This window comes from Falco rusticolus, chromosome 2 (genome assembly GCF_015220075.1).
Source record: "Falco rusticolus isolate bFalRus1 chromosome 2, bFalRus1.pri, whole genome shotgun sequence".
Lineage (NCBI taxonomy): Eukaryota > Metazoa > Chordata > Aves > Falconiformes > Falconidae > Falco > Falco rusticolus.
In genome coordinates this window covers 110,909,867-110,921,065 of record NC_051188.1, presented here as the reverse complement: position 1 = coordinate 110,921,065, position 11,199 = coordinate 110,909,867, and positions in this window count along the sequence as shown.

Below are 11,199 nucleotides of genomic sequence, written 5' to 3'. Positions count from 1 at the left end.
TTTCACTTATTTTTCTATTTTTATGTATAAGAGAAATTACGCTTATGCCTCAGAGAACTTTTCACATCATCTCTTTAAACTGCTGTGGATAGGAATACTTCCAGGATGGGAAGAGTGGGAAGACTGTAAGTAGTTAAAAAGTAGTCATTGTGTTCTAGAAAAAGTAGTAAGATTGTATATATACTTTTGCTATAACTTTACAATATATGCCAGCTGCCTAAATAAAACTCTACATACATAGAAAGCATCCAATATAATTCCGTATTTAATGTAAATATAGAATTCTGTGTTTAATGTAAATACAGAAACAAAAGTAGATATCCATATGATTAAGGAATTTATATCCAGCTCTGCACCAAGGCTTGCATTAAAATTCATTCAGTGGGCAGAAGAGTGCTCTCAGCCACAACCCTTACCCCATGACCAGACCTCCTGTGCTGTGCGGCACTTATAGACCAAATACTTCCAGTAACCATCAGACTAACTGAATATGCACTCTACAGTGGTACCAGGAAAGATGGGAGCAAGGAGCCGGTGGGTGCTACTAGAAAACTTCTGCTACCAGGGCACTCTTTCCTGAGTGGTTTGTTCCACGTGTACCTGGATGGGCACTTGCTTGCTGATGGAAGAGAATGACATTGTCTGAGTGATAAAACAAGGATCCCAGATAAAAATTTTGCCTAGATGGGAGGTTAAAAATTTACTAACATTTTTTTGGAAAAGACTTTTGGGAACTTTCCAAGCTTCAAGTGATTGCAGAGGCAGGCTTGGCACCTGTTCAAGTAACCTGTTTACCACTGTCATGTGAAAAGGGGGGGAGGAGGGTAATCCTCTCAACCCCAGGTGTTTGATCTGTCTGTTAGTGCCCCAGGAAAGCCAAGACCCTTGTGCTGACCAGTCCATCAGTGTCCTGATACAAAGACCCTTCACTGAACAGTCCCACTGGATCGGAGGCCAATTCAACTGCCTTATTCAGGGAAACACGCCAACAGCATCAGGGGGACCCCTCAGCAGGTCTTCCCACTTTATTTGAATGTGTTACTGCTGGCAACGACTAGTGCCCACAAAGGACTAACACTAACCATTTATGGAATAACACTCTTTATTAATATGAAATCGTGACAGATTAAGGTTCGTGATTGCTGGTGATAGGGACTGTCCGCAAAAACAAGCTTGAAATTATATACAACCAAACTACATACAACTAAAGTATAATGACTAATAACAGCTAGTGTAGGTTAGTTATTCAGCATGCATAAACGAAAGTTCTTACCCAGTAGGTGTCCTTATGGGGAAGAAGACGTGTTAAGCCTGTTGACTGATCCCAGAAGTTATGCTGGAGTCTTCCCTAACTTCTCCCCTCATCTGTCCACTTTTTATACTTCACAGTACATTGCATATTCATTCATCATACACAGGACTGGTTACAAGTTTCTCGCTTCTAATGCAAATTAATACACATCCTCAGACAGTAATACTGAAGTTCTCTGCTAGCTACGCATGCTCCTCAAGTGAATTTGTCGTCTTTCGGGGGGGACTATTTGAGTTGAAGTTCATGATCTCCCACTACCACAATTATCTTTGTCTTATTTTCAACTAATCTTTGGTTGATGTCAGTGGATTGCAACACCTTATCATCCTGTTTTCTCTCATAGCTAGAACTTGCCTCACTTGAAGGCTTCTTTCTGCGTAACTCAGATAATGGTGTTTTCACTACCTGTTCTTTGTTTCTCATCCTCCCCAAGGCTGACTCCCTTGATTAGAAGTCCCTTCATAATAACTTTAGAGAGTGAGTCAGCTTGACCTTGCTTTGTGAACACTGAATCAGAATTGGGTAATCAGGGAGTTTAGACAATTCCTTCCCTTTGGACTTATTTCATTCCAGGACTAGTCCATTTGCACCACAAGCAGGTGGAGCTTGAATGGTTCTAGTCATATTGTTGTTACTAACTGGTATCGTGTGCCCAGTGAGGTCTAGTAGTACCTTGGAAACAGGTAACTTTTGAGATGGAGGTGTGCATTAGTATTACAATGAGATTATTTCCTCTGAGGAAAGTAGTTTCACCACAATGGTTGGCTCAGCCATGGACATCTCATGGATTATTCATGTGACAACTGGTATGCAGCTTATCAGCTGTGTGGTGCCATCAAGTTCCTGTTCCTGCAGAGAGCCTGGCAGAGCCTGGCTGCGGTGTCTCCACTCCGCTCCATCCTCCATCACTCCTATCAGCATGTGCTGAGCTGGCAGGATGTGTTGCTTAGGGAACTGCGGTGATGTAGATTCTGTGCATGCCAACCATCCTGGAGGTGATAGCTGTATTTTACCCTAAAAAAGCTTTCTGTAATGCAATGCTTCCATTAGGACCCAATTTGCTCTAATTCCCTGCCTCAAGGTGATTTTCCCACAGTCACAAATGGTTCTTCCTGACTGAGGTGAAATCATGAACCCACTGATTTTGACAGAAACCGGAATCTAGTTCTACAGCCATGCAGGTTAAAGATTGAGTTGAAGTATCTTAAATGTCTTTTAAGGTCCAGGTTTCTGGTTTTGAATTGTTTAATTGTTGCTGCTCTCTACAATAATGTCCATTTCAGTAACTGACACCTTATCTCATTATTATTCGTAAGATCACCTAACAGAGGAATAGAACTGACCCAAATAGTCAATTAGTTAACCAATTTCTATCTGGGCAAGTAGTAGAAAGAAGTTTTATTATGGACTTTTTATGTTGCATCACAGAGCAAAAGGAAGTACCAGACTGCACAGAGCTTTCTAACAATACATGCAACAAAATTTCTGCATAATTCTCTCACAAACTGTTACTCTTAAAAATTAATAAATGTGAGTGCCAAAAAGGAGCTACTGTGCAAGCTTATAGCTTTACAAGAAGGAAAATGCGACCTGTTAAGTCTCGTGACTGTGGAGCAAGTGTCGATACATCGTTAGACAAGACCCAAAAATTGCAAAGAAAAAGAATATAAACCCATTCTAGATGCTATGTCTTCTAAGGCAGCATAAAGCATATCAGCATTGGAAGGCAGTATAAAAGGAAGTGTTATGAATATCAATCACAGAAAGTGTTTCTTTATATCCCATAAATTCACACAGTACGGTCTGACTGGCATACAATGTCAAAGTTAAAGTCAACTTTAATAGATGTAGTATTTCACCCTGGATACTCAAACCCAACCTGATGTTTTCTTCTATTTGCAAAACATCATAATTTCAGGTCAAATAGAAAGGGTGTTACTTTACAGTAATTTTCATATCCAGGAAACACGCTGATGACTCATGTGGGGTGATTCTGGTCACACAATAGAAGCTACAATGCTCCAGTGGTGTCTATTAAGATAGGCTTTTGGTCATTTCAGCAAAATTCTGTTTTATTGGTTATAGTGGGAGACAGTGTGTCCCTTACTACAAAAAACAAATGCAATAACTTCTATAAGAATACTTTGTCTTTTTTTTGCTGTGTAAGTGTGGTTCTACAGGATGTATTTCTAAATTGAAGCTATTATTGCATGGTTTAGCTATCTATGTAAACATTCTTTGCTTAGACTCAGAACCACAGAAGATGTCTCCTGTATTTGACGTACATTTTATCTTTATTTGTATCCAGTGAAGAGATGTCAAAAGGTATTTAATCTGCTCAAGTGTGGTGTTAGACATTTATTATGCATGATTGTATTTCAAGAGTCTTTGTCTTACTTGTTCATATGGTTGGTCTTTATTTCCTCCCATTTCAAGCAGTTCAATGCACTAATCTAAACTTTTATAGTGAAAAAAAATGTGTCCATGCTTTTTTTCATTTGCTGCCACACAGAGCACACAACTTGAAAGGATACCTTTTAAATCTGGCCCTGATAATCTTTCCTAGATCTTCACTTGAGTGCTTCTTCGTCTTCCATCTGTCATATTAGGCAGAGACACATTTGTCAAGCACCAGGAACTTACCTGTATGATTTTTGTTAGATTCCTCTTTTACCCTACGTATTGGCAACCTATATTGCTTACTTGAGAGTACATTCTCAATGTCTAAGGCAGATATCAAATAGCTGTATCTAAATCTCTTCCACAGCAGAACATTGACATTAAGAAAATTAACATCTGTTTTAATCATGCAACGTTAAAACTGTTGTTTGACATTTAAAGGATTGTTTGGTGAAGATCATCTGGATTGAGGTTGGGTTGCCTTTTGAATAGTATTTGAAAGGGAAATAATATTGGCAAAAGAGTTTTAGAAGCTCCTCTTAGAAAGTGAAAACCAAAAAATTAAGTTTGTCTGAAAATTATTTACTATGAAGGCTTTGATTTTAATTCCTCATACTTCCCAGAACTTCCAAAGCACAAAAAGAAAATGAAAAGAGCTTGATAATTTGAGGTTTTAGGGTTTTAATGACAGTGATGGTAAAATGATTAAAAGTATTGGGAGGCTTGGTAGACTTAGTGATTCTATGTTATAACTGAAGAGACAAACCTGAGGAAGTGTGATATCTTTTGGACTTTAATTTTATAGAATGAACATGCTAATTTGATTTATTAATCTTGTTTTAAAACTGCCCAGACTGGGGTGGGAGGGAGTTGGGAAGCACTACCACCAACAAAAAAAGACATGGAAAAGGCAACAGAGAGTTTTTATATGACTATGAAATTAAGAGAATGTAGGTGATTTTATGGTGTTTTCCTTTTATGTTTGGAACTCTTATAGCTCACATTATTTGCTCAATTGACACTGAATGGTGATTACTGTTTTTTCCTAGAAGTATGTAAATACTGTATATTCTTTAGTTTTGCAGGTTCTCTAATTTATGTTCTATTTTGGTTGCATTTCTAATATCTCCAGAGACTTCAACACTTTTATTTCCTGTTTATGTATCACTTATTTATCATATAAGCGTGGGAATGCTTTTCTGCTGAAGCTTTTTGCTTGTAATTTCTCCCACTCATACTGCTGTTGAAATAAGGGATTTGGAGATTAATTTGTATTGGTGCATCTCTTCTGAAAAAAGTTATGATTCACAAAGGTAGTTGAGTTTCGTGAAGGTAACTAAGAGTTGGATGTCTGTTTATAAAAGTATTGACAGAGCTGCAGGAAAACATTCTGGGCTTACAGGGGGAAGTTACTTAGCCACAACAAATGTGCTCAAGTTTAGGGTAATCATAACCTCATTTACAACTGGTTGGGAGAAGGACAGTAGAAGTAGTAGTGGCATATAGCCTTACAAAAACAGCAGACATATTGGGAAACTGTTGTTTGTTTGGGTTTTATAAATCTGAGGTAGAATATCTGAGGGAATAGGCAAGGACCGTGTGAACTTCCCAGTAGCATCAGCTATCAGAACTTTTTTTCACCCCAGGTATATCAACATAGTAACATCTACATCAATATCATACTAGTGGAGGCAGAGTAACTAAATCCTTTATAATACACGTACAGCTAATTGTTCTTCCTGAATAAGAGCAGTGTCCCCATATTTTTATGGTGTCAAGTCAGGCAGTTTCCTACAACTGCCCACACAAATGTGTGATAGTAGCAACCAGAAAAAATATTACATTAGAACATCTGTGGAAGATGAAGGTTTTGTAAAATTGTTTCAATTAATGTCAGTTATTAGCAAAGCAGTGGAACTGAAAACTAGTTATTTTCAATTAATTTGTCCATTTAGGTATTTTACCAGTAAAAAACTTGAATTTTCATGTCCATGTGTTTTTCTGTGTAAAAAACAAATTTTGTTCTCATTATGAACATTTTAAAGATTCATAGTAAAAAAAAAATCAGAATGCTTTAACTAAAATATTGCTTAGACTCCAAATTTTAAAATTTGCAACGTTGAGATACTTGAGAATTTCACAATGTGACAAAACTGACATAAGGCAAAAAAGATTTTTTTACAAAATCTCCAAATAAGTACTCTACTGATGGGGGGAAAAAAAAAAGTTAAATAAGTTATAATGCAACTCCATCTAGTCTACCACGGAACCAAGTACCAGTGAATCAGGATCACAACTGGTTTCTTATACCCTTGTTCCCCCTGGGCCCAAACTCTATGTTATTCATTAAGGGTAATGCTTTTTTTGAACAGTTGCCAATTAGGTCTTTCTATGGCCATTTTTTTGGGCACAGCTGTTTATATTTTCAGATGTCTGTATTTACACATGAAAAATATAGATGTAGAAAGCATTTGATTTTCTAAGCACTAGGCTGTTTTTCTCTCTTGAATTCATGCTTATGTAGTCTATTGGATATAGATTATCCAGTCATCATACACGGTAATGGATGCTGACAAATTCCTGAGGAACCAAAGAACACTGAGTTTGTTTCCTTAAATAAAATACAAATCTTCACCAAAACAGTATGAATTTTTTGCGTTCTTATGATTTACAAAGATTTTAGATGCTTTGATAAGAGTATTAGAAAAACATTTTGTACACACTGTCTCCCCACAGACACAATAATCTTTGCTCTCTGATATGATCATTGTTGCCTTTAACAGCATTAACATTAGATACAGTTAAACTGAGACTCCCAGAATAGCGAGTGCAGCTGGATCTACTGCATATCTTAGTCACGTCCTGACATACATCCAGGTCTCATTTTAGTATATCCTGATCCTCCCCAGTCCTGGTTTCAGCTGGGATAAAAGACTGTCGTGGTTTAACCCCAGCTGGCAACCCAGCCCCATGCAGCTGCTTGTTCACTCCCCCTCACCCAGAAGGATGGGGAGGAGGATCAGAAAGGGATGTAAAACTCAAGAGTTGACATAAGAGCAATTTAATAGGGAAAGCAAAAGTCGCACACGCAAGCAAAGCAAAGCAAGGGTTTCATTCACCACTTCCCACGGGCAGGCAGGTGTCCAGCCATCCCCAGGAGAGCAGGGATCCATCATGCGTAACTGTTACTCGGGAAGACAAACGTCATAATGCCAAATGTCCCCCCTTCCTTCTTCCCCCAGCTTATATACTCAGCATGACGTCATATGGTATGGAATACTTCTGTGGCCAGTTTGGGTCACCTGTCCTGGCTGTGTCCCCTCCCAATTCCCCGTGCCCCCCAGCCCTCCCACTGGCAGGGCCCAAGGAAATGAAAAGTCCTTGATTTAGTATAAACATCACCCAGCAACAACTAAAAACATCAATGTCCAATCAACCTTGTTCTCACATCAGAGTCAAAACACAGCACTGTACTAGCTACTAAGAAGAAAATTAACTCTATCCCAGCTAAAACCAGGACATCCCGAAGCACAAGTTTCTAATGGAAGAGTGGGCAGAATTTGTCATGTGTTTCAGCATGTTGCTTTAGCCTAAACAAAGTGGGAGGCCAGGGCACCACCTGTATCCATTCTGAACTTTGGGCACATCCAGTGACACGGTCAATAGTTCACCAGTGAGGTGATTCTGAAGTATGCCATGACACTTTCTAGAAAGCTTTTTTTGTCCTCTTGAGTATGGGCCCTGTTCTGTATTAAATATCTTTAAAACAAATCCATCTGAAGGTAGATGATGGGTGAGATGGTGAGAATATTGAGTTCAGGAGTTTAAAAATAAAAAGGCTTTTGAATTCTAAACAAGTTTTGATTCAATCGCAAACTATGTATATATAAGCATAAAACTAGACATTAAAAAAATAAACCTCAAAAGGCTGAACTTTCCGAAGAGAGAACCCAAGGTGAGATGGAACAGAAATAAATAGGTTTACAAATACATTTTCTCCCTACCTGCTGTGTCCTGGTAGAAGATATTCTTCTTATGGTTTTTCCTCAGCCTGGGAACAAGGTAATTATGAGCGTGACGGCAAAGTCCATGCAGTGCTCTCTGGTCCTCAGGAAATATTTCCTTTCTGTTTTCCAACCTGAGGTCTTGCTGGATCTTTCTTCGCACCAGGGGTAGCAGTGATGGCAGGATCCACGCTCCCCCAGTGTGCGCATTCACCCAGCACCCAGGGAGGTGTCTGCGCTGGCACAGCGCCTCCGCCTCGCAGCCTTGCGGTGTATATACTTCTGCTTTAAGGAAGGCTCATCCTGCTGTTTCTGCTAGGCTTTCCACCTGGCCCATGGAGCAAAAGTTAAACCAAATACCTCTAGAGGAATATAGCACAGTAAGGTATAAGGAAATGAACAGGACAGATTCAAAGATGTAATACACATTCTGTTTCTGCGTATGGATTTAGCTAGCCCATTCCCACCTGTAAAAGGAAACAAAATGCAAGAAGAATCACTTGACCAGAAACATCCAAGAAACTTATTGCAATGCTTCTGTTAGATGTTTTGGTGTTAGTGCGAATGATCTTTGCATTCAGTTTAAAGGCTCATCCTCTCCTGATTACTGCTGGCTTTGATGTCATATATTGTGTAATTTAAGACTGGATGGAATTTTAGATCATAAAAAGAATATTTTGCTGGAATCACAATAGGATGTGGTCTAGTAATTTGTTGTTGTTATTGTTTTTATTTCTCTGGTATTTAATGACAGTTTTGTTCCAAGCCAAGAAATTTCAGAATCAGTAAGTTTCCACTTCTCCTGGGTTTTGGGGGGGTTTGGGTGGGGTGGGTTTCTTTGTTTGGTTTTGGGTTTTTTGGGGGGTTTTAACAGATCTTACACCCTGCCTTTATTATTTCCCCTAAAGTTCTTCAGCTATTTAACGTTGTGCTACCCTATGGCTCAGAGGTGACAGTGATACCATGTTGCTGTCAAAATAATGGTGGCATTACAGAGATGAGTAAATATGCGGTGCATATTACGTATATTGTCTCCTCGGCAAAGAAATGGAGCTAGAGAAACAGAATACTGTGTGTATAACCCTTAAGGAATCACTGTGGTGACTCCAGTCATTTATTTTTTTCATTATCACTGACATTTCTGAAAATGGAGCTTTGTTAAAGACTTCTAGCTTTTATCACTGGGCTAGCAAAATAAGGTTTCCCTGAGGGATAATGTGTATGAAAAAAAGGAATTATGTAAAACACTTTAATAATAATGTTGTGATGGTATCTTGCAAGATGAGACAGACCATGGAGTAATGTACTACAGAGGCTATTTAAGAGCCAGAGTCTAATGTCCTTACCCTGACTTCAGAGTGACTTGTCCATAAAGTGCTACTCTGTGAGTAATTCAACTGCCACTTAAGAGAGGAAGGATGGATTTGTAGCTAGGGTAGTTAAGGAACCTGGGCTTTGCTCCTGGCTTAGCCACCTTCTTCCTTGAAACCTTGAAAAATGGTTTGACCAATCTCACAGATAGAAAACTCACAGTATTAGCATCTCAAACTTTTCAGCATGTTTATTTTTGTACAGATTAATATCTGTTAGATGTTACCTATGCTTATGCATTCTCACTACACTGTTCTTCAATTAAATCCCATTTTTTTTCTCATATTTTAGCTCTTGGACTCCCCCCTTCTGGGGTTCTTGAATATGACTCAGCCAGGACCAAATTTTAAGGTGCCCTACATGTTGCAATCTATCAAGGTACCAACAAACACCAGTCTGGTTTTTTAACACTCTAGAGTGTAAAAAGTCCAAATTTGCCTGCAAAAGGGAGAGTCTTGGCACCCAGTCTGCAGCCTCCTAGGTTTAGCTTCTCCATGGGCAAGATACTGCTGATTTGTGAATTTTGTCAGTGACTGCTATGCAGGATCTCAGCAACCCACAACGAACTGGATAAATTTTGCTAGTAACTCAACTGTGATACTTCTTTGTAGAAGTATAAAAGGCTTAAAATAGTACATCCTTAAATTAATTTCTTTGCTGCAAATCAGTGCAACAGCCACCAGCTACAGGCATAGCCTTATGAAATAATCATAATGACAATAAAGTCTAACATATGTGGGAAAGGGTGACCTATGCATAAGTCTTTAATTCTAATTCTTTTTTTCAGTTTGTGGTAATGTATGTGTTTACTGCCAGAGACGCTAGTGGTATGGTGAAACAAAATGAAATCTATTTCTAATATATCTTCAGAATCCCAGTAGGGTAGGTTTTGAATCACAAAATAAAGAAAAGCAAAAAAACATATATAATGGCATGCTTTTTTTCCCCCCCTGTGGATGAGATTTATAGCAAGAAAACAAATGTTAGCTTACTAGAAAAAGTGACCAGCCAGCCACTGGATATCACCTTTTCAACTGAAGGGGAAATAGCTTTCCTTTTAACTAAATCTACTTCTTTTATTTGTGTTAAACATATGCATTAACTCAGTAGATTCTCTGCAGCAGGTCATAAATTAAATATGAAAATAAAAAAAATCCATGCACAATGCACACAGAGAATATAAAAAACTTTGTGCAATTACTGCTGAGCTCCTGTATTCACTGTAATATCAACTCAGATGGAACCAAAATTCCTCACTGTGCTTTTTCTTCAAATGTAAATAGGGTGTGGTTTGGGAGTTTTGGTGGTGGTTGTTTATTTTCTCTCACTTTTCCATTCCTCTGTCCAAGAGATTGTTTTGTTTTCCTAAAATTCCATCTATCATTGCACCTTACCAATAAAGCAATTAATTAAAAGCTTAAGACAGGATGTTTTGTCCAGTTCTTTGGACATAGCACCAGGGGTTTAGTTGACCTGAATTATGTTCATGAGTTGACAAGTCATGCGACACTGTCCTTAGGCCACACATCTTTTTGTCTGTTTTCTTTTGTAAAATTTCCCAGGCTCTCACTGTCTCTCTGTTTTTTTGATGCATGTCACCCATGACAGTGGAGGTGGCAGTCTTCTGGAGACTTTATCCACCACATTGCAACAAAAAAGTGTAAGTTCTAGTCCTCAAATGTAATACTTCCATAGAAAGGTTCTGATTTTAAACAATGTCTGCAAAACCACCTCCTTATTTTTAGCCTAGGAAATGGCAAAGAATCTGTATAATCCAAGATCAGTATGTTTTCTTCCACAACATTAGAGCTGCTTTAATACAGTTATTGGCAATGCAGGACATTCAGTGTGGCACAGATTTCCCTTCTTCCTTGCTCTGTAGCTGCAGACCTTGAGCTTCACTGAAACTTTCCCCAAACCAAAGGGCAGAACCCACCACACTTACGCTCCATCTTCTGTACAGTTTTGGTGACTATTAGACTGCCTTCAGCTTTGGTTATTGAACTGTGATTTTTCTGAAGCTTTGCTGTCAAAAGAAATGCAAGGATAGTAAAGGTTGTATGGCAGAACTATGGGGATAGAGGCGTATCTCCCAGGCAAAGAGCTTCGTTA